Raw genomic sequence first — 25,414 nt, 5'->3', positions numbered from 1 at the left:
TATCCTCCTACATGCTTTTGGCATATGCCTATAAATGTGTTTACTGCCACTCTTCCCTACTAATCATGAGACCTACAGATGCCTGAGGCTTTACTAGACATTGCCAAGACCAGTGATGCCACTGAATAAACAAATGGTCACATGAGCAAATGTTGAGAGTGCCCTCTATGTCCTGGACTTTCCTATCAGCAGCAGCTCTACCTAGACCTTTCAGTTCCCCACAGTGGAAAATGGTTTAGTGTTCTTACTGTGAAACAGGGAGAGAGGGCCTTGACCTGGAATTCACAGTGACCTTCCTCTCTCAGCCTCCCAGATGCTAGGACAGCATGTATAAGCCACTATGCCAGGCCTGTTATTCCAATGGAGTTTCAAAGAAGATGGCGGCTAACTAGAAGAGCCAGCCACTCACAACCACATGTGCAATTCTAAAGTCAGTGAGAACCAGCCATGTCCCACTACTCCCAGCCCCACACCAGCCCACGATTCTGCTAGCTGTGATCAAGGTGGTCCCCCCTTGCTGTTTTTCCATGACTCTCCTCCAAGCCAAGAAATAGCCATCTTGGGGAGCTCAGCCTCTCCTGATTCCAAAAGATAATCCCAGCTGAGTTTGTGGACTGTTTTCATTCTCTCTTGGAGGGTCCAGGAGGGGTCATGAGACCCTCACCTAAATACCCAGCCAGCTTCTCACACCTGTTGTATGTACCTCTGCCTTGGGTAGGAGATAAGCAGGGAAGAACAGGGGAGGGGCTCCATCTATACAATTAGAGGGAAGCCCTCATCTCTGCCGAGTAAAGCTATGGCCTGTTGTGGGAAGAACACCCACACTCCTGTAAGTAGCCTTTCACATACACACTGTAACAAAGCCCAGCAAACTCCCTGATTCCTGAGAGTGAAGTTTGGAGGAATCCTGTTTCAGTTTGTTATTGGGGCCTTAGGAGGAAGGATGGACATTCCTTTATGTCCTCTGGGAAGGAATTTCAGCAACTCGGCCTCATATCCAGCCCCTGTGACTGCCTCTGCATCTTCTCATCCTCTGACTGTGTGCACTTTGTCTGGCAGCTCAGTGCCAGTGTTCCCAATGCCAGAGTGCCTCCTACCCTCTGTACCCCCAGTCTGCATCGGTCAAACTAACCAAACCAATGCATTGTGTAGGCAGCTGGGCTCTGGTGACCTCTCTGGCCCACAGCTTGAGTGAAATGCAGGCCCTGGTCTAACGGCAGTGAAGGCTAGTGCATGGCCTGGTCTGACAACAGTGAAGACTAGTGCCACAGCACAAGCTCTCCTGCGTTCTGCTTCCTGTCGCATCTTCAGTCATTTTTCTGCTGCTGTTATTAAAAGCATCGTGGCCAAGGCAACTTGGGGCAGAAAGGGTTTATCTGGGCTTATGGTTTCAGCGGGGTAAGAGTCTGTCATGATGAGGCATCAGGGCACCAAGCAGCAGGTATGTTCACTGCAGCAGCAGCTAAGACTTCATGTCTCAAACTGAGAGTTAAAAGTAGAGCAAGCTAACTAGGGTTAGTGGTGTGAATTGTTTGAAACCTCAAGCCCCGCCCCCAGCGGCACACTTCCTCCAGCAAGGCTACACCTCCTAATCTTCCCCCAACAGCCACCAAGTAGGGATGAAGTATTCAAATGTCCGAGACTTACGTGGACCATGTCATGCAAACTACCGCACCTATGAAAGAGGACGCAGTATCTCCCTTGAGGAACATGCACATATAAAATGTGGTACCCTGTTCTCATTTTAAGCATAAAGTGGTCAAATGGGGAAAGCATAAAATGCTCTGCCTGTTAGGATTCTGCCTCAGTCTGCCTACCAGTGATGTCATAGCTTACCTGCCACGGGGATGCGGTGCTGCCCAGGGCTATATAAAAGGGCAAACCCTCCTTGTGGTTCCCTCTCTCTACTCCTTCTACTCTTCCTGTCTGTCTCTGTCTCTGTCTCTGTCTCTGTCTATCCCTCTGGGGCACCTCTCCCCCCTCTCCTTCTCTCCCCTCATAAACCTCATATAATATAATATCTATTGCCTGGCATCTTATTATCTTACGATCTTATTTTCTTATTTATTTTTTAAATCCTAACCCTCCCCATTTACACTCCACAGCGCGCTGTCTGAACCCCTCCTTACCACTCTCAGAGAGGACATCGAATGGGTCATCTAGGCACCTGGCTGACTCTCAGACTCATGCGGGAGAAGAACACTGAGGTGCAGGCCTATTAAAAGATATGACTGTCTTTGATCATCTGAAACTCAGTCTCAGCGGCACTCAGGTCTCAGTCTGCTCGTTAGAGCCTTAGAATGCCAGAATGGCTTTCCAGAGCCCATTTATAACACCCATGCACCCGAACCCTGTCACATAAGCCCTGACACAAAAAGAGAAGAGGCACACTGTAATGTCAGCCTAATGGCTCATTGAGGTGGGTGTGCCAGCTTCTCTTAGTGAGATACCCTAAGTGTCAGAGTACAGATTCTGCAAAGTTTTGTTTTTTTTATTTTGTTTTTTGGTCTCAGCTAGATGAAAGAGAAGGAAGAGGTTTCAAAACCTGACAGAGCACGGAGCCATGGTTGGAAAGTGGCAACGCAGAAGAAAACAGTAGCCACAGTACAGCAAGACTGAGCTTTGGCAGATACAGTCACTTGCCTGTTTTTATAAAATCTATGTTTTTTCTGTGCTTTAATTGCTGGGGGGGAATCAAAAAGCACATCGGTTCATACCATATCAATAATTCCACAAAGGCTGACTTTCAATGTCTAAAAGTAAAGTGTTATTGGAATACAAGCCTAGAGGTGTAGCTTGATGGTAGCTCACTTGCATAGACTGCAGAGAAAACACGAGCAGAAAGAGACTTATGTGTTCGCATCTGGTCTGTGGCTGCTTCCATGCTGCTATGGCAGAGCAGAACAGCTGTGACACGCCTGACACCCCACAGAGCCTAAAATAAGAGGGTGTCAAGGTCAGAACTGAAAGTGTGTGAGAGTACCATAGAAGGAGAAAAGCCTGGGTCTCTGCTCCAACTCCAGGCAGATTCTTACCTAGGATATTTCGTCACTTAAAAACCTAAGCCCGCAGAAGGCAAATGTCAGAGCCATCCCCTGCCTCCCCACTGACCAGCCCGTGTAACTCCTAAGAATGTCAGAACTGCGTTTCCCTGAGGATTGTCCGTACTTAGAAGAGGTGCATCGCATCCCTTCGGTTACGAGACCTGCGCACAGATCGCCAAACCAGTTCTTACAGAACTGTTGACTCCTGGAAAAAGATGCCTCCCCTAGCCAGGCGTGGTGGCGCATGCCTTTAATCCCAGCACTCAGGAGGCAGAGGCAGGCGGATCGCTGTGAGTTCGAGGCCAGCCTGGTCTACAAAGTGAGCCCAGGATGGCCAAGGCTACACAGAGAAACCCTGTCTCAAAAAACCAAAAAAGAAAAAGAAAAGAAAAAGATGCCTCCCCTAAACTGTTCACCCGTTGGCATTAACCTTGTTTTCAAGGAGGACTGGAGGCAATTCTGTAGCCATTTAGGAAAGATGCCCTTCAGAGGGCTGACACAAATATTCCTGTGGTCCTTACTGCCCCGTTGTGTGAGAAAGATGGAAAAAGCAGGTGGGACCGCCCTTCATAGGCACCTGTGATAACAGAGTCAAGACACTGAGAAGCACTGAGGAAAGAGATGGAAAATGTTGATGAACACTATCTCGCAGTTCTCGCAGCTCATGTCAAGGGCCCCCTGAACTGTGACTCACCTGGTGTCTCCTGAGAAGGCACAGTCTCCCGTGCTGTATTCTATCATGCAACGACTCAGAAGGGAAAAAAGATATTGACCACGGTATTGTTTAGAGCGACAAGAAACTGCAAATGATATATATGGGTGTGTTTTAGTTACTATCCTGCTGCTGTGAAGAGACACCATCCCCAAGGCAACTTATAAAAGAAAGCACTTAAGCTGGGGTCATGATTCCAGAGGGTTAGAGTCTATGACCATCATGGCAGGGAGCATGGCAGCAGGCAGACAGGCACGGCCTGGGTACAGTAGGTGAGAGTCCACGCACTGAGATAACAACCATGAGGCAGAGAGAGCGCTACCAGGGAATGGCTGGACTTTTGAACCCCAACCCACAGTGACACGCCTCCTCCAACTAAGCCACACCTCCTAATCTTTCCCAAACAGTTTTGCCAACTGCAGACCAAGCATTCAAATCTATGAGCCTATGGGGGCCATTACCATTCAATCTACCATGTGGTGTCATGTGCGTACCCAGTGCCTCGTGGAGGGCAGCTGCTGAGGGCATACGATTCCCTTGGAACTGGAATTACAGGTGTTTGCAAGCCATGATGTGGGTGCTGGGACTCAAACCCAGTTCCCATGGAAGAGCAGCCAATGCTCTTTTCTTTTTTTAATTAATTAATTGATTTATACATATAGTACTCTGCCCACGTGTATGCCTAGATGACAGAAGAGGGCACAAGATTTCATTATAGATGGTTGTGAGCCATCATGTGGTTGCTGGGAATTGAACTTAGGATGTTTGTAAGAACAGTCAGTACTCTTAACCTCTGAGGCATCTCACCAACACCCCAGCCAATGTTCTTAATTGCTGATCTATTTCTCTAGCCTCAAAAGATGCATTTTTAATAGTAAAGGGATTGGCTGAGTATTCCTAATAATGCTGTGCAGTAATTAATATTAGCTCATGTATGTGTATATAATTATGTATATGTACATACACACACACGTAATTAACCATTAAACTATCTCGTAGAAGAGTACAGATGGTTACAACATGGGTTAAAATGAAAGCCAAAATATAAACATTATTTGCACATACTTGTAAGAGATAAGCATTGAAATATAGAGAAAGAATTCAGAAATGTTACATGTTTGGGTGGTTTTGAGACAGGATCTTGTGTAATCCAGGCAGTCCTTGGGCTCAGCTATACAGCTGAGAACGACCTTGACCTCCTTCCCGAAGAATCCACCTCCCCAGTGCTGAGATTATACGCACACACCACCACAGTCATCTCAGAAGTTATGCTTAATAAAAAAGAATAACAACACTAACCCAAACTTACGAGATGCCTCTTATGTGCCAGCCACTGATCTAAATGACTAGTTCACAATGATGTTTAATCTTCATCACTCCAGAGGCAGTCCCACCGCTCTCTCCTTTCACACAGGAAGATAAGGACTCTCAGGCCAAACAGGAACTCACCAGACTCCCACAGTTGCTGTGTTAGGGTTTATAGCTAGCCATATTGTTCCAGAGCCTAGGCTTTTACTCACTACATTTTCAAATTAGTTACAGCAGTTACATCAAATTATAAAATGATAAGTGATTTTTTTTGTTTATATTTATGACTGCATTTTCTAGATTTTCCATGCCTTGCAGCTTCACAATTTAAAAAATATTTTATATATAATATACATTATACAAAATAAAATACATACAAAATAAAATATATTTTATATATAATGTAATAATGTGTGTATATAATGTATGTAATATGTATATATAATATTATTTGTACAGTATTCTTCCCATGTGTATGCCTGCATGCCAGAAGAGGGTGCCAGATCTCATTATAGATGGTTGTGAGCCACCATATGGTTGCTGAGAATTGAAAACCATATATATATAATATAAATTATATATAATATAATTAATATATATTATATACATATAATATATATTATACAATATATTTTTAAACTTCACAGTTAAAGATATAAAATAAGAACAATAACCAAGTGCTATGCTATTAGAGTTCAGTACACAGCTGTGGGGCCCTCCCTCTCCTCTGGTGGCCTCTGAGAAGTAACCACGCTTACTGCAACGTTGCGGTGGCTCTCATGCCCTAACTGCTGTCAAGCCGGAACCCTACTGCCTGAGATTGTATGTAATGCCTGCTCTAGGACCTTAAGCATAGAGAAGTGATGGCAGGCAACACTGGCAACAATCTCAGGTGTGAGGCCATGAGCCTTCCTTGGGGGGTCCTCTAGGCCTCCATAAAGACACCTCCAGAGTCGTCCCTCTGTCTTCTTCCCAGGAAGCCTCTATCCTTGGGTCTAACAACCATTATTGTCCAGGGCCAGCCAGTTACTTCAGTAGCACTTATAAAACCAACTTTGCTAATAGAATCTGATTGTGGTTACATTCTTTTTCACTAGGGAGCATTTTCCTTTGTGTTTGTTTTTCAAAGCAGGGTTTCTCTGTGTAGCCTTGGCTGTCCTGTACTCACTTCGTAGACTAGGCTGACCTCAAACTCACAGAGGTCCACTTGCCTCTGCCTTCTGTGTGCTGGGATTACAAGCATGCACCACCATGCCTGGCTGTTTGTTTTTTAAGTGTCACCATGCTATACTTGTCACCTGGCATCTACCAAATTGGTGGGTGTAGGAGTGAAATCCTAGACCTCAAAATGCCTTGGCATGCAATGCCAGCTCCTGCCCCAAGAACAAGCCATGCTTTTTCTACAAAGCCTGGCCAAGAGCAAGGAGTCCAATGTCATTGCCACAAAAGGCTTCCTTATCCCAAGGTAACATATTTCAGCTCTGATTTCCCAGCAATCAAACAAACAGATCATGTAGGCATAATAACTAGATTCCTTATAAAAGAACCGAGTGCCTTGGGTTCCATAATCATCTTTCCCCCCTCAGCCTCTGCCAGGGAGCCTTGAAGGAGGGAATATGGACTCCAGGGAAAGATGTCATATACTTGAGGGTTGGTTATCCTACTTAAAGCCTAGGTAAGCTGGAGCATATAATTACATTTCCCCTAGGACTCCTTCTTCCTGTAAAACGGAGCCAATTAGGAGCAAAAACTTTCCTGCATGCCTCGTGGCACCAACAGGATCAAAGGAGACCATGTATGGTGGTGGTTTTAAAGGGATAAAGCCTTTTGAAAATGATCTGGGACTTCAATCTGCAGCCTTAGAAATTTACCTGTCATGGTAAATGATTGCAGGGCTTGCCTACAACAGCATGGCATGGCGGAGACAATGAGTAGCCAGTATGTGACATAAGTGTGACACATGCAAAAATAAATAAAATTGATTCCAGGGATTGCCTACAACAGCATGCCTGAGAACACAGGTAATCAAGCACACAAAATGAAAGTTTAATACATGCGTAAATAAAATTAAGCAAAAAGTGTTTGATGCTCCCTATGCCAAACAAGGAGGTAGAGACTAGACAAAGCCGGCAGCATTAAAACTCAGGCTGCTTATTAGTCAGAAGGGGTTCAGATCTCACTCTGCTACTAGAAGGGTGTGTGGTCTACAGGCACTAACACAACAGTTTCCTGACCCACAGGGGAGAAGCACCCACAGAATACCACAGGCAGCTGTGGCAGGACCGTGAAAGCTCAGGCTCTGCAAAGCTCTTAGCATATGCCTGGCATATTGTGAACAGTCAGCAACAGTCAGCAGGCGCTGTGGAGAAGCCACAGCCAATGCAGCCACATCGCTCTGAGTCATAGTGGGAACAGCCAGCTGAGGAGGGATACGGCAAGGGAGGGCTCTCTCTTTCCAGAGGTCCCAGACACTGTGTGTGTAAAGCTTTCGCTGCAGGGATTCAGAACCAAAACTGCTTGACAGATGCAGAACTTTCTAGATCTCTGAGGTTCTCCTTTCCATCTTGCAGAGCTCTGGTGTGGGGAACGTAATATAAGCTCTTGGTAGAACACTGGTATTTGGGTGCACACGGATTTGTTGTCACTATTTGTTTTTAAATACTGTGTGACTTCTGGGCTATTTGGCCCATAGTGCAAGCCATTAAAACAATTCACACTGCTGAACAACAGCCCTGAACAGTTCTAGTGAGTGACTGCCCAGCAGCCACAGAGAACAGGGTGGAGTTTGCGGTACATTCAGGCCTGGTCAGCAAGGGCCCAGAGCTGGTACTGACCCTGGTTTTGAGGGTTCAGGCTGTATAGAAAGTGTGGGTACACAAGTGCATAATGGTTCTTGTAAGTCAGCCTCAGCCAGCCTGCCTTGCACTGGGATAGGTAGAAATCAGTTTAATGAACAAAAGTTCCACAAGGATCTGCTTCTGTTCCTTTACCCAGCCACAGCCTCAAAATAGACGAAATTTAGCTGGCAGTCTAGTCTTGAAAATATCCAAAAGTCAACGGGAAAATATTGGAAGTTAATGATAAATAATTCACTTTACATTACCTGGCAAATAGTTATACTGCATATGTACTCATTTTTGGTTTTTTTAAAAACTAAAATGGGACTATACTTTTTAATGCATATGTTGTATCAACTTTTAAATATTTATATCTCTACAGATACCACAGTATCCACAAATAGGCTATTTCTGCTCTCATTTGTCATGTTTCTGGTGAAAACTGCTCTAGATTACAGGTCCGTGTCCCCAGCTCTGGCTCCTTACCCAAGCTGCGGGCCCAGGAAGATTACAAACTCAAGGTCTCACAGAATATAAAAATATGGGAATGAATTACATGATTCCCTAAGTCCCCTCCAGTTCTAAAAGCCTTTGATGACATCCTCATTATAACAGATTATAACAGAAAGCCTTCCTATCAAGCAAACGCTCGAATCTAGGCATTCTATTAAGTAGTTCCCATAAACCACAAAATTAGACCCTTGTGTTATGGACAGGGACACGGAAGCATCTGCCGTAATCAGCTTGACACTTTTAGGAAGACGAACACTCAGCTGAGGACTTGCCTTCATTGGATTAGCCTTTGGGCAATTCCGTGGCATTGCCAGATTGCTATAGGGGGGCTCAGCCTGCCGTGAGCGGGAACATTCCCAGGACTGTGGGCCTGGAGCAAGCAAGTAAGCAGCACCTTCCTGAGACTCTACTTCAGTTCCTGCCTCCAAGTTCTGCCTTTGAGTTCCTGCCCTGGCTTCCCACAATGACTGCTATAATCTGGAAGCTGAAATAAGCACACACACACACACACACACACACACACACACACACACACACACACACACACACACACACGTTACTTAGCAACCCCATCTCAGGACTCAAAGCACACTGGTTTGCATTGGAATCACTCAACTCTTCTGACTCAGGACTCCAGGAACACTGAGCCAGTTTCACAGCTCACTAGAGGCCTAGAGGACCCACACACTATAAGGGCTCAGTGCACATATGGGATACTAATGTCAGGCTAGAGGACCGGAAAATAGATAAGAAGAGCTAAGTAAAGAAATCAAAACTAGCCACTCTTTCCCAATAGGTTCCATAATATTGAAAAAAGAAAAAGAAAAGCCAGGCATGGTAGCTTAACCCTTTAACCCCAGCACTCAGGAGGCAGAGGCAGAAGGAGCTCTGAGTTTGAGACCAGCCAGGTCTGCAGAGTGAGTTCCTGGACAGCCAGGGCTACACAGAGAAACCCTGTCTCAGGGTGGAAAAGAGATAAGGATATGGAGAACAAGAAACACGGTGTGAGTGGAAAACCACACTGAGCCCAAATTTTGAAATCAGGCTGCGACTGCTAATCCAAACTACCCAATAAAGCCTCACATGAAACACTATTCAAGTGGTGTTAAATTGCGCATAGTCAACAGGCAATTTTTTTTTAAAGCTCAAATAAACAGATCCCAAGATGCTTCCGGTGCTGGAATTAGCTAATGTATACATTAAAGCTCATAAATATTTTCAAAGAGCTCAAGAGAAATAAGTCTTGAAAAAGTAATCAGGAAGGAGAGGGAGAAGGAGAGAGTCTAGAACTGAAAGCTGAAAATTAAAAATGAAAATTTTGTTAAATAAACTTGACGGCAGCTTAGAAAGCTAATCACGGTGGTGGTGGTGGTAATGGTGGTGGTGCTGGTAATGGTGGTGGTGCTGGTAATGGTGGTGGTGCTGGTAATGGTGGTGGTAGTGGTGGTGCTGGTAATGGTGGTGGTGCTGGTAATGGTGGTGGTGGTGGTGGTGGTGGTGGTAATGGTGGTGGTGCTGGTAATGGTGGTGGTGGTGGTGGTGGTGGTGGTGGTGGTAATGGTGGTGGTGCTGGTAATGGTGGTAGTGGTGGTGCTGGTAATGGTGGTGGTGGTAATGGTGGTGGTGCTGGTAATGGTGGTGGTGGTGCTGGTAATGGTGGTGGTGGTGGTGCTGGTAATGGTGGTGGTAGTGGTGGTATATGTCTATAATCTCACCACTTAAAACAGTGATTCTCAACCTTCCCCAGGCTGCGACCCTTTAATACCATTCCTCATGTTGTAGTGACCACCCCAACCATAAGGTTACTTTGTTGCTACTTTATAACTGTAATTTTGCTACTGTTATGAATCATAATATAAATATCTGGTATGCAGGATACCTGATAGTGACCTCTGCGAAAGGTTCATTGGACCCCAACACTGCACTCTTGAGAAGTATTGTTGACCTCCACTTACTGGATCATAATATCATCCTCTACCCTAAGTCTCAGAATATAGAGCCATGGATACTTCCAGACAAAGCCAAATGTTCCCACGGACAGCAAATGTATCCTCAGTTTAAAAAACTGTTATTAGGCTGTTATAGCTGAATGTGGAAGCACATGTCTCAAATCTCAGGACCCAGGAAGCTGAGGCCAGAGGATAGCAAGCCCATGGCATGGCTGAAGAGATTCTATCAAAAGAATGGAGACAAAAAGAAAGAGGGAAAAAGGGAAGGAAGGGAAGAGAGGAAGAAACTCAACAAACCCTAAGCAAGATAAATCAACAAGGAACCAACTGTAGACACTACAGAAATCAAGAATAATGGGACTATCCTAACAGCCAAAAAAAAAAAAAAAAAAAAAAAAAAAAGGAGCAAAAAAAGAGACATACAAAGGACAATGACATAAATAATGGCCAACTTTTAATCAGAAGCAATTGAAATTTAGAAACATAGAATGAGTTCCTCACAGAAAACCATCAGCCAAGAATTATATGGATGGCGAAATCTCCTTTAGAAACAACATTTCAGGTCGAGCGTGGAAGCACTCAAAAGGTGGGAGCAGGAGCACTGTGAGTGCAAAGTCAGCCAGAGTCACACATTGAGAACGTGCCTCAGTAATTTGTTACCTAAGAGTCTGCATTATGAAGAGTGCTAAAAACAAAAACAAAAAACAAAAAAGCAAATAGGAACCTGGTTTACAAGAAACAGGTCGCAATGCCAAAATAATGTGTGACTAACACAAAGGATTATTTTTCCTCTCTCAATCCATTTGAAAGACAATTGTTCCCAGCATAAGTAAGATTACCAAGCTCAATTTTCATTCCCAGCTAAGGCCTTCACCAGGAGAAAGCTACCAGCTCATCTTTGTGTGATCTGTGGCTCTTCAATCATCCTTGCTGACTGTCACTATGCACCTAAACTGTGTTCCTTACACAACAGTATACAGTTGAGGAAACATGACCAACTTAAAAGAGGAAGATTCACTTTTGGCTCCTGGTTTTAGAGGTCTGTGTCTAGGTCTGGCAGGCTCCTTTCCTTTGGGCCTGAGCATCATGATCACCAGTGTTGTAGTTCTCCCAACTTCCACAGCTATACGACCTTTCTATAGGACTAATGATTATCAGAGCCCTCATGATCCAGTCATATCACAAAACCCATTAGCTGGCAGCCAAGCGTTTAGCACTTTGCCTTTGATGCCATTTTAGATTCACCCATAATGTTGGTCTTGCTTTCTATATATACAGTCTAGTTATCTGTGACTTTCAGTAATAGTATATAGTCTATTTATACACAGGGCAATTATAAATGGGGTTAGAGGTAAGCCTAATGTCTTAATACTTCTTTTTCATTGATCTCTTTTCTTCTTTTTCAGATTTATTAGGATTAATCATATCATTTTGATACAAAGTTTCAATTCTGCTGGCTTTTTGTCTATGTAAACTTTTATTTTATTTTTTAGAGATTTACTTATTTATTTAGTATACAATGTTCTTCCTGCATATACACTTGCATGCCAGAAGAGGGCATTAGATCTCATTATACATGGTTGTGAGCCACCATGTGGTTGCTGGGAACTGAACTCAGAACTTCTGGAAGAGTAGTCAGTAACCTCTGAGGCACCTCTCCAGCCCCATGAATTTTTCTTTTTAAAGGTGGTTTCTTCATGAGTTATAATAGCCATTTCCACTTTAAGCATGTAAAATAAAAACATTATGGAAGGATTTGATTCACTCTCTACTCTTCTTTGTTACTGCTTTGTCATCTATTTTACATTTGGTCTCAGAAGAGAGAGAGAGAGAGAGAGAGAGAGAGAGAGAGAGAGAGAGAGTCTATGTGTGCATGTGTGTGTGTGTGTAATTGTTATACATACACATCCCCACGTTTGTTCTAATTCATCACTCGTCCCCCTGCTCTCCCCCAGGGCCTCTGCCACACTCTGGCTGCTTCCTTTCCAACTCCTGTTAGTGCCCAGCTTTCATGTTACATGTGATCCTTGTCTCCCTGCACAAGACTTCCTCCTTTAAGATCTTTCTCTCCTTCCATGATCACTGCTTACTTCCATGGTCCACATACACACACATATTAATACTATCCACACATATGTAATTTTAAAGTTAGGGTCTACCTATATTCTTTGTTTTCCAGATCTGATGAGATTGTTTTTGTTTTGTACATCATGATTTCCACTTCTATCCATTTCCCTGTTGATATCATTATCTCATTTTTCCTTACTGCTGAATTAAAATTCTATTATGTAGACATACCACATTGTCTTACTCCACTCACCTGCTGATGGACAGATTCCACATCCTGGCTACTCTCAACAGTAGATAGGTAGGTGCCTCAGTAATGTGTTGACTGAGAGACCAGGAGTGGTATAGCCGGGTCACGTGGTAATTCTAATTGTAGGCTCCAATAAATAATCATCACTAAGAACCAACTACACAACACAACCTGACACTTTCAAGATATGGTAAAACAAAAGAACAAACCATCTTCTCAAGTGCTCACATGTGCTAAGGCACTCAGTTTACAAATTTCAAGAGATTAAAATGATACATATTTCTAGGGGTCAGCCCAGGAATGCTGAAATATATAATGGTATAATAAGAAAATCAAGTTACCCAGTGTGAAGCCACAGGCAGACCAAGGACATGAAAGTGACTTTACTTCTAAAATTCATATCCCCTTTTGCCATCCTCGTAGATACAAGCATAGAAATATTGGAGGTCCTGTACCCACAAACATAGAAATAAAGTCATATTATACTGTCTTGGGCCTGCTAATTCTTCTACTTAACAATGAAATTTAGTATCAACCATGCTATTAGTGATCAAGCATGCTGTTCCCGGGACACCCAGGGAGGTCAAGACAAGAAGCCTGAGTCTGAAGCCAGCCTGGTCTGCAGCGTGAGAACTATCTAACAAAAGAAAAGGTAGCTGGGCACAGTGGCACACGCCTGTGATTCCAGCACTTGGGGAGGCAGAGGCAGACGAATCTCTGTGAGTTCGAGGCCAGCCTGGTCTACAAAGTGAGTCCAGGACAGCCAGGGATATACAGAGAAATCCTGTCTCAAAAAACCAGAGAGGAGGGGGAGGGAGGGAGAGAGAGAGAGGGAGGATGCCAGGCTGAGGAGATAGCTCAATGGGTAAAGTGCTTGCCACCCCTGTGTGACACCTGAGTTTGGATCCCTAGAACTGATACGAAGACAGTTAAATAGTGTGCATCTGTAGTGTAACTGTAACCACAATGCTCCTATGCAAAATAGGAGGTGGAGACAAGAGAGTTCCTAGAACTCATGGGCAAAAGCCAAACACATACACACACACAAACATACACACACATATACACACACACATACACACACACCCCACACACCCTGTCTCAAACGGAGAGGGAAGGTGAGGGCTGGTACCCTGAGGTTGTCTTCTGACCTCCACAAGTGTGTCATGGCACACACATAGACACACACAATGATTAGTGCTTTTCCTCTAATATCTCTCATGGGCTTCATCGTAATCATTAGATTATTCCAGGAATTCTGATGCCCAGATGCACTAAAGGTTATGATAGAAAGGAATAGAGAGAAGAAAGCTTCATGTAAGAGGAGGTGTCCAAATGGCAGCCTGAGTGCAGCTGTGCTGAAGAGCTCCTCGACCTGAGCCCAGAAACAAGCAAAGGTCAAGAGAACACTGAGTAGAGGTGAGAGCTATCATAAGCAAGCACCCGCTGCCACTGTCACACTAGGGGCCCTGCCAAGCTCAGCCAACACTGAAGAGTGGGTGTTGTGTTCCCACCGAGCAGATGAGGAAAGGGGATGGCTCTGAGATGGCAAGTCACATTCACCAGCACCTCCTGCTGTCTCCTCGGGGACTGAGGGGAAGAAAGGGTGCCTTGATAGGATGGACTAAACTGAGAGGGTGAGTGGGTGTCCCTTTGCTTCCTGAGGGCTTGGAGGTCAAACTGAAGAGTGTGAACTTTTGACCAAACTCTTCGTGCAGCTGCTGGCAGAGTTTGGTTTTTCTCACTGACACACAAATGGCAAAGCACAGGGATGAGCAGATTCACACAAAGAGCTGATGATAGAGCAGGATGCTCTGGCAAGGGGTTTCCCCAGGGGTAGCACGTCCTTCAGTGCAGCAGTTCTCAACCTCTGGCTGGTGTCCCCTTCGAGGGCTGAACGACCCTTTCACAGGCTCACCTAAGAGCACCAGAAAACACAGATGTGCACATTACAATTCATAGCAGTAGCAGAACTGCAGTTATGAAATAGCAATGAAATAATTTGTGATTGGGGGATCACCACATGAGGAACTCAATGTGAGGGTCACAGCATTTAAGAAGGTTGAAAGCCACTGTTTTAGAGTCCATTTCAAAAGCCAGGATCTCATCCCAAGGCACCTGAAGGAAATTTCAAGGCAGTTTTTCAGCACCCAGCTCTCTCAAGCAAATGCGGAAGTACAACCCCGTAATCGTCTGTGGTAACTCATACAATGCACTGAAATGTTGAGTGAGGCTCAGCGAGCTGCAGAAAGACACAGCCATGTGCTGACTAAACAAGGAAGGTGAGATGTTGGAAAAAAGCCCACAGCAAACACTTGGAAGGAAATCTGCTATTTAACTACAGACAGAAGTGGCTACGTAGCACATAAACACCCCTGACAACCACAATCCATCAAGGGGACCCACATGATAGATGGTATGAACTCACATGACTCCTCCATGTTGCCTTGTGACCCCCACATACACTCTATGACATATGCATCCCCACATATTCACGCACATAAATGTAACTTAAAAAATTTTTTTTAAAGATAATTTCATGTGTCTCAATGACAAAGCAAACTACCATTATCTATGGGTCTAATTTCTAGCATGGCTGTGGTTTATGGAAACACTCTAATAAATGTCTTCTTATTTCCTCTATGTGGACACAGCAATCGCTGAGCAAATTCAGTCAGTGACCAGGCTGTTGCACTTCTGGGCTTAGCCTGACTGAGTAGACTACTAGTTCTAATCCCTACTCACAGCAGCCAGGGGCACACCTGCACCTGCTGGGTCGCAGAAGCTTGGTTCCCATCTTCTCTCCAGGCCCCTCCCACCCCAAGATGGCATTCTGCACACTACTTTCCCCAAAGAGTCTCAGCTTCAGTGACAACTCCCTGAGAACCAGGAAAAGAGAAAAGGCATTTGCTAGAAGCATCGTATGTTTAAGGGGCCTTGGCAGTACCTGCTGCTAGCAGAGCACCTGAGATGCTGGGAACACTGAGGGATTGAAAGTGAGACCTGGTTGACTTTACCTTTCTCATCCCTTTTGATGGGGAGGCCTGGTGGCACTCAGCAGAAGGATAACAGGTAACCAAGAAGAGATTTGATACCCTATGAGAATATACAGGGGGAGGAAATCCCCTCAGTCACAGACATAGGGGAGGGGAGTAAGGGGAAAGAGGGAGGGTGGACACAAGGGATGGGCTAACAATTGAGATGTAATATGAATAAATTAATTTTAAAAAAAAGAAGAAAGTGAGACCTGGGCTGGAGAGATGGCTCAGAGGTTAAGAGCTCTTCCAAACGTCCTGAGTTCAATTCCCAGCAACCACATGGTGGCTCACAACCATCTGCAACATGATCTGATGTCCTCTTCTGCAGATAAAGCACTCATATACAATAAATAAATAAATCTTTTAAAAAATAAAATAAAATAAATAATTTTTTAAAAAATGAAAGTGAGACCCTGCCTTGAATGAAAGGGGAGGGGAAGAGGGGAAGGGAGGGGAGGGAGGAAATCTTTATGAGCAAACAGACCTGGATAAACAATGCTTGCCTTCCTTATTACCTGTGTGCTGGACAGATTATAATCTTTTCAGACCTCAGTTTTTCCAATTACAAACTAGAAACATATGATATCCTCAGGTCATTACTTGATGAGGACCTAATGAGAAGATGGATATGAACCCATCAATCAACTAAAAGGCATCACATACAATTCTTGCCTTCCTATGTAAACCTGTGTCAGAGAAGTTGGGGGGGGGGGGATCCTTAGTAGAGCAAAAAGGAAAACCAAAAATGCCACAAGGAAAGGAAAGAAACTGAGAAATGGTGTGTATCATGGGACTGCCACACCCTTCATCCTTTTGTGGGGTGAGGTTGGGGGTGGGGGTGGGGGCACTTGGCTGTGGTGTGACCATCACTAAGAGAAAACAAGACAGTCTTCCCTGTGGAGCACTCACAAAGGTAAATCTGTCACATCTAAAAGGCACGCTGTCTGCTGTATTTACAGCCCAGCCAAGGGTATCTTGAGGTGCAAATGGATGTGACAGCACCGGCTCAACTAGACAATACTCAGAGAGCTCATCAATTGGGACACTCCAGGTTCTCACTCAGCTGGAAGGTTTTATGGTGTGTGACTCTAGAGAGTAGAGAGGCCACACACTCAGGAAATGGTCCTGCAAAAGGACGTGTGTGTGTGTGTGTGTGTGTGTGTGTGTGTGTGTGTGTGTGTGTGTGTGTGTGTGTGTGTGATCCTGCCAGGCCCCTTACCAATCAACGAATGGAGTCTCTTTCCTGCTCCTGCTGTCAGCTAGCTGATCTGGCTGTCTTCCTTGTTTAATTATGCTCGAATAACCCCCGACAAGGCTGGCTGAGCCTTGCTGTAAATCATGACATTAGAAATCCTAAAATAAAAGCAAGATTAACGACGTGACCTCAATCTTGACATGAAGGTCCATTAATTGGAAATCATGGCCTTAATTGAATTCCAGGCACAGCATTGCCATCTGGATTAAATTTTCTGAAACCTGTTTTTCTTTTTTTTTTTTTTTGCACCTCTATCAAGATAACTGACATGTGACAATGACAACTAAGCCAGATATTGAGCCCTGTAGAGGGAAGCAGGTAATTGGTTACTTCCCTGGCATGCCAGTTACCCAAATATCAGATCAGTCTGAAGCCACGTTTTAAAGGGGCCATCACCATCACCTCGACCACTGTTTCCTACATACTCAACATGTGATGTGACCTCTCTAAACCTCTACTTTGAGATAACACATACTGAAAGAATGAAATAGACACACAAACACACACATGCACACACATACAAACACATACATATGCATATACAAAATGCTCAATAAGAAATGGCCATTATCACCCCATCTTCACTATTTTTTCCTTTTTTATTAATTTATTCAGATTACATCTCAATTTTTATCCCCTTGCTTGTCCCCTCCCGTTCCTCCTTCCCTCCCTCTTTCACCCTGTTCCCATCCCCTAGGTCTGTGACCACCATATGGTCACAGCCTATCAAGTCTCATCTTGGTAGCCTTCTTTTTTTTTTTTTCCATTTTTTTATTAATTTATTCATATTACATCTCGATTGTTAGCCCTTCCCCTGTTTCCTCCCATCCTTCCCTCCCTCCCATTTCTCCCCTTCTTCCCTCCCCTATGTCTGTGACTGAGGGAGACCTCCTCCCCCTATATATGCTCTCAGAATATCAAGTCTCTTCTTGGTAACTAGCTATCCTTCCTCTGAGTGCCACCAGGTCCCCCCATCCGGGGGACATGGTCAGAAAACGCTCAGAGAAAGAATAAGAAGGCTACCAAAGTTTGTGTGAGAACTTTGGTAGCCTTCTTATTCTTTCTCTGAGCACCACCAGGCCTCCCCACCAAGGGGGAGTGGTCAAGTATGGGGCACCAGAGTTCATGTCAGAGTCAGTTCCCACTCTCCACACGACTGTGGATAATGTCCTGTCCCTTGGCTAGATCCATTTTCACTATTTTTATCGTCAGTTATACAAAAATCATGGGTGGGGGATAAAGCTGTGTGACCTTTTTGCTACAAGCTGCACCCTGACTGTCTGTAAAAATGATACCACAGATAATATTGAATAAAAAACCAGCTATGCCCAGCACCTCCACGAGCTCAAGGCCGCATCTGTCTCTGACATTTGACTTGATTCCAATATGTCTCTTCCGTTTCCTGCGGTCTGTGTTTGACTTTGAGACAGACACACATGCCAGCACAGCGAGGCGAGTAAAGGGGAGGAAGGCTGGAGACTGTCTAGGGATGTGTCACATACATAAGATGTTGTCTTCAGCACACACTGAAACCCAGACGTCACAGCGCTTCTTCACAGAACTGGGCGTATTGAGTGTGAGAGGTGAGGCTGAGAAACTCAGGGATTCTCAGCCCCAGGAGGCTGTGAGGCCACACCGACCTTCAGAGGAGACAGTGTTTGGAACCACAGGGAGGGGTGTGGAGATGACTGTTGAAGGCTTTAGGACAAACTTGAGCATAGCAAGAAGCGCTGAGTCAAGCCTTGATGTACGTAACGCATCCAGCAAACACTTTCCAGTGAGCAGCCTAAAGGATGCTAAACTGTTCTGAACGGAACCTGTCAGAAAACCAAAAGCTCTAACTCAGTTTTCTTTTTCTTTCTTTCTCTTTTTCTCTGTTGAACGTATATTTGTCTGTGGTATGTGTACATGTTGCTATGGGCATGGGCACATGTAGGAGAGTATATGTGCAACTGTGTGTACTTGCACGTGAAGGCCAGAGGTGACATTTCCCAATCTCCATTATTGTTAATTTTCTCATTACACTATTCTTTTGTTTGTTTGCTTATCTACTTATGTGAGGTGCATACATGTGTGTCAGAGTGCACATTTAGAGCTTAGAGGACAACTCAGAAAAGCCATGCAGGACCTGAACCAAACAGGTCTTCAGGCTTGGAGACGAACACCTTCACCTGCTGAGCCATCTCATCAGCCCTGCCTTGGCGTGTGAAACAGGATCCTGAGCCGGGCATGGTGGCACACACCTTTAATCCCAGCACTCCAAAGGCAGAGGCAGGCTGTGAGTTCGAGGCCAGCCTGGTCTACAAAGTGAGTCCAATGCAGCCAAGGCTACACAGAGAGACCTTTTCTCAAAAAAAGAAAGAAAAGAAACAGGATCCTTCACTGAACTTGAAGCTTGTTGATTGGCTAGGCTGGCTGGCCAGTGACCTCTAGGGATTCCCTGTCCCCGCATCTTGCAGGACTAGGGTAACAGACATGTGACACTGTGCCTGGCTCTTACATGGGAGCTGACAATCTGAACTCAGTTCCTTGTGTTTGCGTAGTAGGCATGTTGTCAACTGAGCCATCTTCCTAACCCCTCAATTCACTTTCTAACCACACCCAGCCACGCAAAAGTATAACTGTGTGCTAACAACAGTGGCCACTGCTTATTAGGCACATCTTCAGTGCTTCCCAGCCACAGGCCTATATCCATTATCCATTATATTTTCAGGTTAAGTTTTAGCATTCCCTTTTAAAGAAGAGCAAACTGAGAACCTGTCTGAGTCTGTCTGAGATGCTATAACAAAATGTCATAAACTAGGTGGCCTACAAACAACAGAATTATACTCCTCTTAGTTTTGGAAGCTGCAAGGTCTAAGGTCAGGTGAGAGAATATTGAGAGACAGCGAGAGCCTGTGTCCTCACATTATGAATGAGTCTCCTAGAGTTCTTTAAACAATATATATATATATCACATACATACACACCACAAGCATGCTGTGCCTTCAAAAGCCAGAAAGAGGAAATCAGATCCCCGAGGACTGGAGTGACAGATGCCTATGAGCCATCATATGGATGCCAGAAATCGAACCCAGGATCTCTGGAAGAGCAGCCAGTGTTTTTAAGCATGAAGTCATCTCTAGCCCCAAGAAACCAAGCCCAGAGCTCTGACATCATGACCCAATCATCTCCCAAATGTCTATTACCATATCCTATCAGCTTCAACATACAGCTTTTGAGTTAGGGAGCACAAAACTGCAGGTCCCAGAGCCAGGCCTCCTCTCCATGTCTGTCTCACTCCAAAGCCTGTGCTCTTCTCACGGCAATACTGCTTCCTACGTGTGTGTGAAAAGCCTAAGACACAAAGGGAAACAGGCAAGCACAGAAGGCCTACCAGCAAGTGGAGATGTGATCGAAGGATATTTTCAAGACCAGACACCCAGCACGGGGACAGCTGCTGAGGATCAGTGCCTGGGAAGGAAGACACAAATTAATAAAAATCTACCAGCTAGGACTTTAATAGGCAGGATAAGAAAGGGGGCCTCTAATCATGGCACCTCCTTTGGAGTCACAAGGCATAGGGGGCAGGGCAGAATGCTTTTCCTAAATGAGTTTCTTTGAGCTGCCTAGGCCTACTACACACACACACACACACACACACACACATACACACACACACACACACACACCACTGTCTTTAGGGTTAGCATCCATTCAGACTTTCAGTCTTATGTTCGCCAGATGCAAACATGAGTGTTGTCAGTGTGGCAGCAGAGCATAGCAGGGTAAGAGCAAGGATCCAGGGAGGAAGCTGAGATGCACAGCATGCTTCCTTCCCTCTCCCACCCACCCACCCCGGACTGGCTTCCTTCCCCCCAACCAACCATTCTGCCGGCTTTGGAGACTGAAGAGTGCTCACTGTCAAATCCCTTTGAGGTAGAAAGCACATTGGGACTGACAAGCCCAAGGCCAAAGCCATCTTAAAGGGAGGTGGCTGCACCTGAAAAAATCCCTGAGTCATTAGAGGAATCTGGTCTCCCTCTGAGCCCTTTAGATCCCAGGTGACATGACTGGGACTCACAGGCTCTGGGATTCAAAGGCTGGCATTGACGACCACAATAGGAGTCTGGGGACAAGGGGGACATCAGGCAAAGTTAAAAGCTTGTGCCTTTCCATCTTGCACAGAGTGTCCTCTGCAAAGAAAGGCAAACGTGGGTTGCCAGGCACTTTGTAAGGCTCGGTGTCCTTCAAAAGGAAGAGTGGAGGTTTCTACAGAGCCTTTGTGGACAAGCCTGTGTGTTGCCTATAACTATACACAGCCACGCATGGTGATCCAGGGGAGCTAACCCTCCCTGGGCTCCCGATGTGTGCAAAACAAGAAGCTGCATGCACGGCACCTTCCTTCACTCTCTCAAAGGCTTGGCAGCAGAGCTGGCACTAGGTGTGAAGATACCGCTCAGCAGATATAGAGCAGGACTGAGCCAGGAGGCCTGCAAGCCAAGGAGTGAGGACCTGCCACATCTGATTACAGATGCCCTGACTTTGATGAAGTCGTACTGCTGTGTCCAAATAGCCAAAGTTCCAGCTAAACACGGAGGAGGGGTGCGCTGCAATCCCAGCATTCAAGAGGCTGAGGCAGACCGGGCTCAGTTGAGGCTGCATAGTAATAAAGAATGTGTGTGGTGTGTGGGTGTACACAGGTATATGTGTATACATGTGTGTGGTTAGTATGGGTGCATATGTGTGTATGTGTATGTGTGTTGTGTGCATGTATCATGTGGTGTATATGTGTGGTGTGTTTGGTATGCACATGTGCATGTGTAGTGTGTGTGTGTCTGTGGTATGTGTGTGTGTGTGGTATGTTTAGTGTGCATGTGTCTGTGTCTAGTGTGTTGTACATGTGGAGTGTGTGTGTGTTTGATGTGCAGATGTATATGTGTAGTATGTGGTGTGTCTGTGGTGTGTGTGTATGTGTGTGTGTGAGTATGTTTAGTGTGCATGTGTGTGTAGAGTGTGGTATGTGTGATGTGGGTGTGTGGATGTAGTGGGCTTGGTGTGCAGATGTGTATGTGTAGTGTACGGTGTGTCTGTGTGGTGTGTGTGTGGTATGTTTGGTGTGCACATTGTGTGTGTGTGTGTGTGTGTGTGTGTGTGTGTGTGTGGCTTTGTTTTCTGAATGAGAACCTGTACAGATGAGGCTCAGTGTCTGCTTGTGATGGTGGAGAAGCGTGGGTCACAGCCTCGGCTCTGTCATCTCACCTTAGCAAGAATCACCAGCCCTAAGTGCAGGGCCAGAGGGAACGAGAGAGCGCTACAGAGGCACTGCCATTTACCCAGCACTTTTCATCTGCTGAGTACAGTAAATCACATTTAATCCATATAACACCCTGCCAAGGCAGATCTTTTCATGCTGATATATGAGGGGGAAATTGAGGTTTAGTAAAGTTAAATAATTAGATAAAGGTCACACATCTAAGAATTACAAGGTCAGAACAGACCCAGGTGTGCCCGGCTCTAAAGCCACACACTTTTGCTATCATATCGCTTGGCAGAGAGAAGTGAACCGGGCTCGCTACAGTCACCAGGTATAGATGAATGGATGGCTGCAGAGGAATCTCTGCACGCTATGAAGCACATAGCAGAAGTGGCTGCCTGCTGGAGGCGTCCATCTGTCCCTTCACCAGCCACCATCACTATTCTGCAGAAGCCAGCACAGCAGCGCAGCCACAGCCGACCTCCCAACACTTCCACATTAGATGCCCAGCACTGTCGCACCTGAGTGCAGACCCATGAGAGCACTGCACAGATCCAAATCCCAAATGCCAGGCTACCCTGAAGCAAGTAACTCTTCGGATGGAAAAGGGAACTGAATTATCTGCTTGCCAAGATGTCCCCTGTTTTCTCAGACTACATAACCCAAGACTATAAAATCAACTACAGGACAAGCATGGCTAGGAACATCACTGAAGTGAATGTGGGGTTGGTTTGAATTGCCATTGATGGCACCATTGTCTGTGGAACAACATTCATGACTCCTTCCCGGTTTTTGTTCTGTGCTCGGGAAGCCCTGGTGAGGACTATTATACACAGGGTTGGCCAGTTGCAAGTGCCTTCTGTGCATTTCCCTGCACCCAGCACTGACCTCAACCGACGGCCTGCTGCTGACCTCTGCCCAGTGGCCCTGCTTGCAACCTTTAACCACAAACACCTTGCCTGTAACTCTTGGAAGATGGGTGGGTGCAAAGTGTGTACACAGGGGTCAGACAGGCAAATGTGCAGTGCCCCGGCGCGCTCAAATGGGAGAGCACGTGGGAAAGCAGTCAGGGCTGAACAGCCTCAGCATCAGGCAGCCTGCCAGACTGCAGCTCGGAACTTTGCTAGCCGTTTCTTTTTCTTCTTTTATTCATTTTGTTGAATAGGGTTTGTTTTTTTTTGTTTTTTTTTCTCACATAATACATCATGACTATGGTTTCCTCTCCCTCCACTCCTCCCAGCTCCTCCTCAACCCCTCACATCCAGATCCACCCCCTTTCTCTCTCTCATTAGAAAACAAAGAGCCTTCTAGGGGATAATATAATAATAACAACAACAATAATAGTAATAATAAAAACAAAAAGGAACACATGAGAATTAGACAAAACAAACAAAAGGAAAAGAGTCCAAAAAGAAGGCAAGAGAAACAGAGACCCACTAGTTCTCAAAGTCGGGAACCCTGTAAGAACACTAAATTGTTGAGATGTAATATGAATGAATTAATAAAAAATAAATTTTAAGAAAAGAACACTAAATTGGAAGCCATAATATACATGCAAAGAACCTGTAATATTAAAAAATATGTGTAAATATATGTTTAATATAATATATAATAAAAATAAAAGATAACTTGTAAAGGAAAAACCCTGACATGATATTCTGAGACAAGGAGCCCCCAGAAATGCTGTGGAGTTTATTTTCTGCTAGCAATCTACTGCCGGGTCTGTGGCTTACCCTTAGTGAGACTCCCTTGGAGGAAACTAAATTTTCATTTGCCAGTGGCTATTAATGGGGATTGCTTCTGAGTGAGAGATGGAGGCATGTGTCCGTTTCTCATTTCGGGTAGCTGTTTCTTTAGATAAACTGTGTAAGCCTTTCTGGCCTCATTACATGGCCTGGGAGATGAAAGAACGTCACTTTCCTCAAGGAGCTATTCTGAGGATCAGAGATAAGTACATGTCACTGAACCTCGTGCTGGGCTGGGAAGGCTGCTCAGTGGGTAAAGAAATTGCTGGGCATCGCGAAGACCTATGTTCCATCTTTAGAATCCATGTGAACAAAAGTCATGTGTGGTGGCACAGTCATGTCATTACAGTTCTGGAGAGGTGGAAACAGGAGGCTAGCCTACTGACTGAGCACCAAGCTAAGGAGAGACCTTGTCTCAAAAAACAAGTGGATATTTCCTGACAAATGACATGCAAGGTGGGAACATCAGCCTCTAGATCCACGTGCACATGCACCTGCACATGTGTATGCTCACATAAATGTGCCCCCACATGCACACACACACCACAAAACAAAGGAGAAGAGCCCACCATTGCACCTCCCTGCTCTTTGTGTGTATCACTGAGTCTCTCCGGTGTGGAAGGCTCTGATAGGCAGTGGGAAGACAGAAGGACAAGGCATGGCTGCTGCCTTCAAGCTTTGTATAATCTACAGACTGGGAAATATAAACAAGAAAGGTGCATGATGCTGTGTAGGAAGGGCAGTGCTTGAGCACGGTAGCCAGAGGAGCTCAGCAGAGGGCGCCTGAGGACAAGGACAGAGAGACTGCGAGGATGAAGAGTCGGCCACGTTGTCCCATTCTTCCAATCAATCAGTACACACTGCTAGGTATCAACCTTGATCCCATTCTCAGGTCTTGTATCCAACACTTTAGAAAATCCTGCCTGCTTCACCCTGAAGTGCTGGTCACAGAACTCTCCGTTATCTGAAATGAGGCAGAGGAGATAGGAGCTGACATATTTACATAGTGAAGAGACACACTCTAACTAAAAAAAGCCACCTATGAGCACAGAAACAGGGTAGGGAGACAGCTATAAGCCAGGTTTCTTTTAATACAATTGTTATAAATTGGAATCTGGAAATGTATATAATAACTATTCTACATAATTATAAATGTAAGTTTTAAAATAGCTCCCCAAAGTAATAGCAACATGAAACAAATGAACTCAGCAAGTAAATGGTGGATGATATGACCATATGGAGAAACAGTCACAAAGAACTTGAATAAATACTTTACTAAAATGAAATCCACTGAGCCCTCCTAAAGAGTATGAAGCAACTTAAACTATCTTGAGTTGAACTGAAACTGTTTTCTATTGCTATGTATTTTTTTTAAAGTAGTTACAGCTATAGTTAAGATTTGTGAAATGGGACATACAAGAAATCTATATCATTAGGAATTTATGAGGTGTTTTATCTTT

General features: G+C 44.9%; 1 protein-coding gene across 6 annotated transcripts in view; it reads right to left on the bottom strand.

Moving 5' to 3' along the window:
- Positions 1-25,414, bottom strand: part of Dnajc6 (DnaJ heat shock protein family (Hsp40) member C6) — a 165,096-nt gene that overhangs the window by 52,062 nt on the left and 87,620 nt on the right. The gene's annotated exons all lie outside the window — the stretch shown is intronic.

This window comes from Acomys russatus, chromosome 2, assembly GCF_903995435.1.
Source record: "Acomys russatus chromosome 2, mAcoRus1.1, whole genome shotgun sequence".
In the NCBI taxonomy this organism is placed as follows: Eukaryota; Metazoa; Chordata; class Mammalia; order Rodentia; family Muridae; genus Acomys; species Acomys russatus.
Note: the sequence above shows the minus strand (reverse complement) of the source record. Positions and strands in the feature narration are given on the sequence as shown.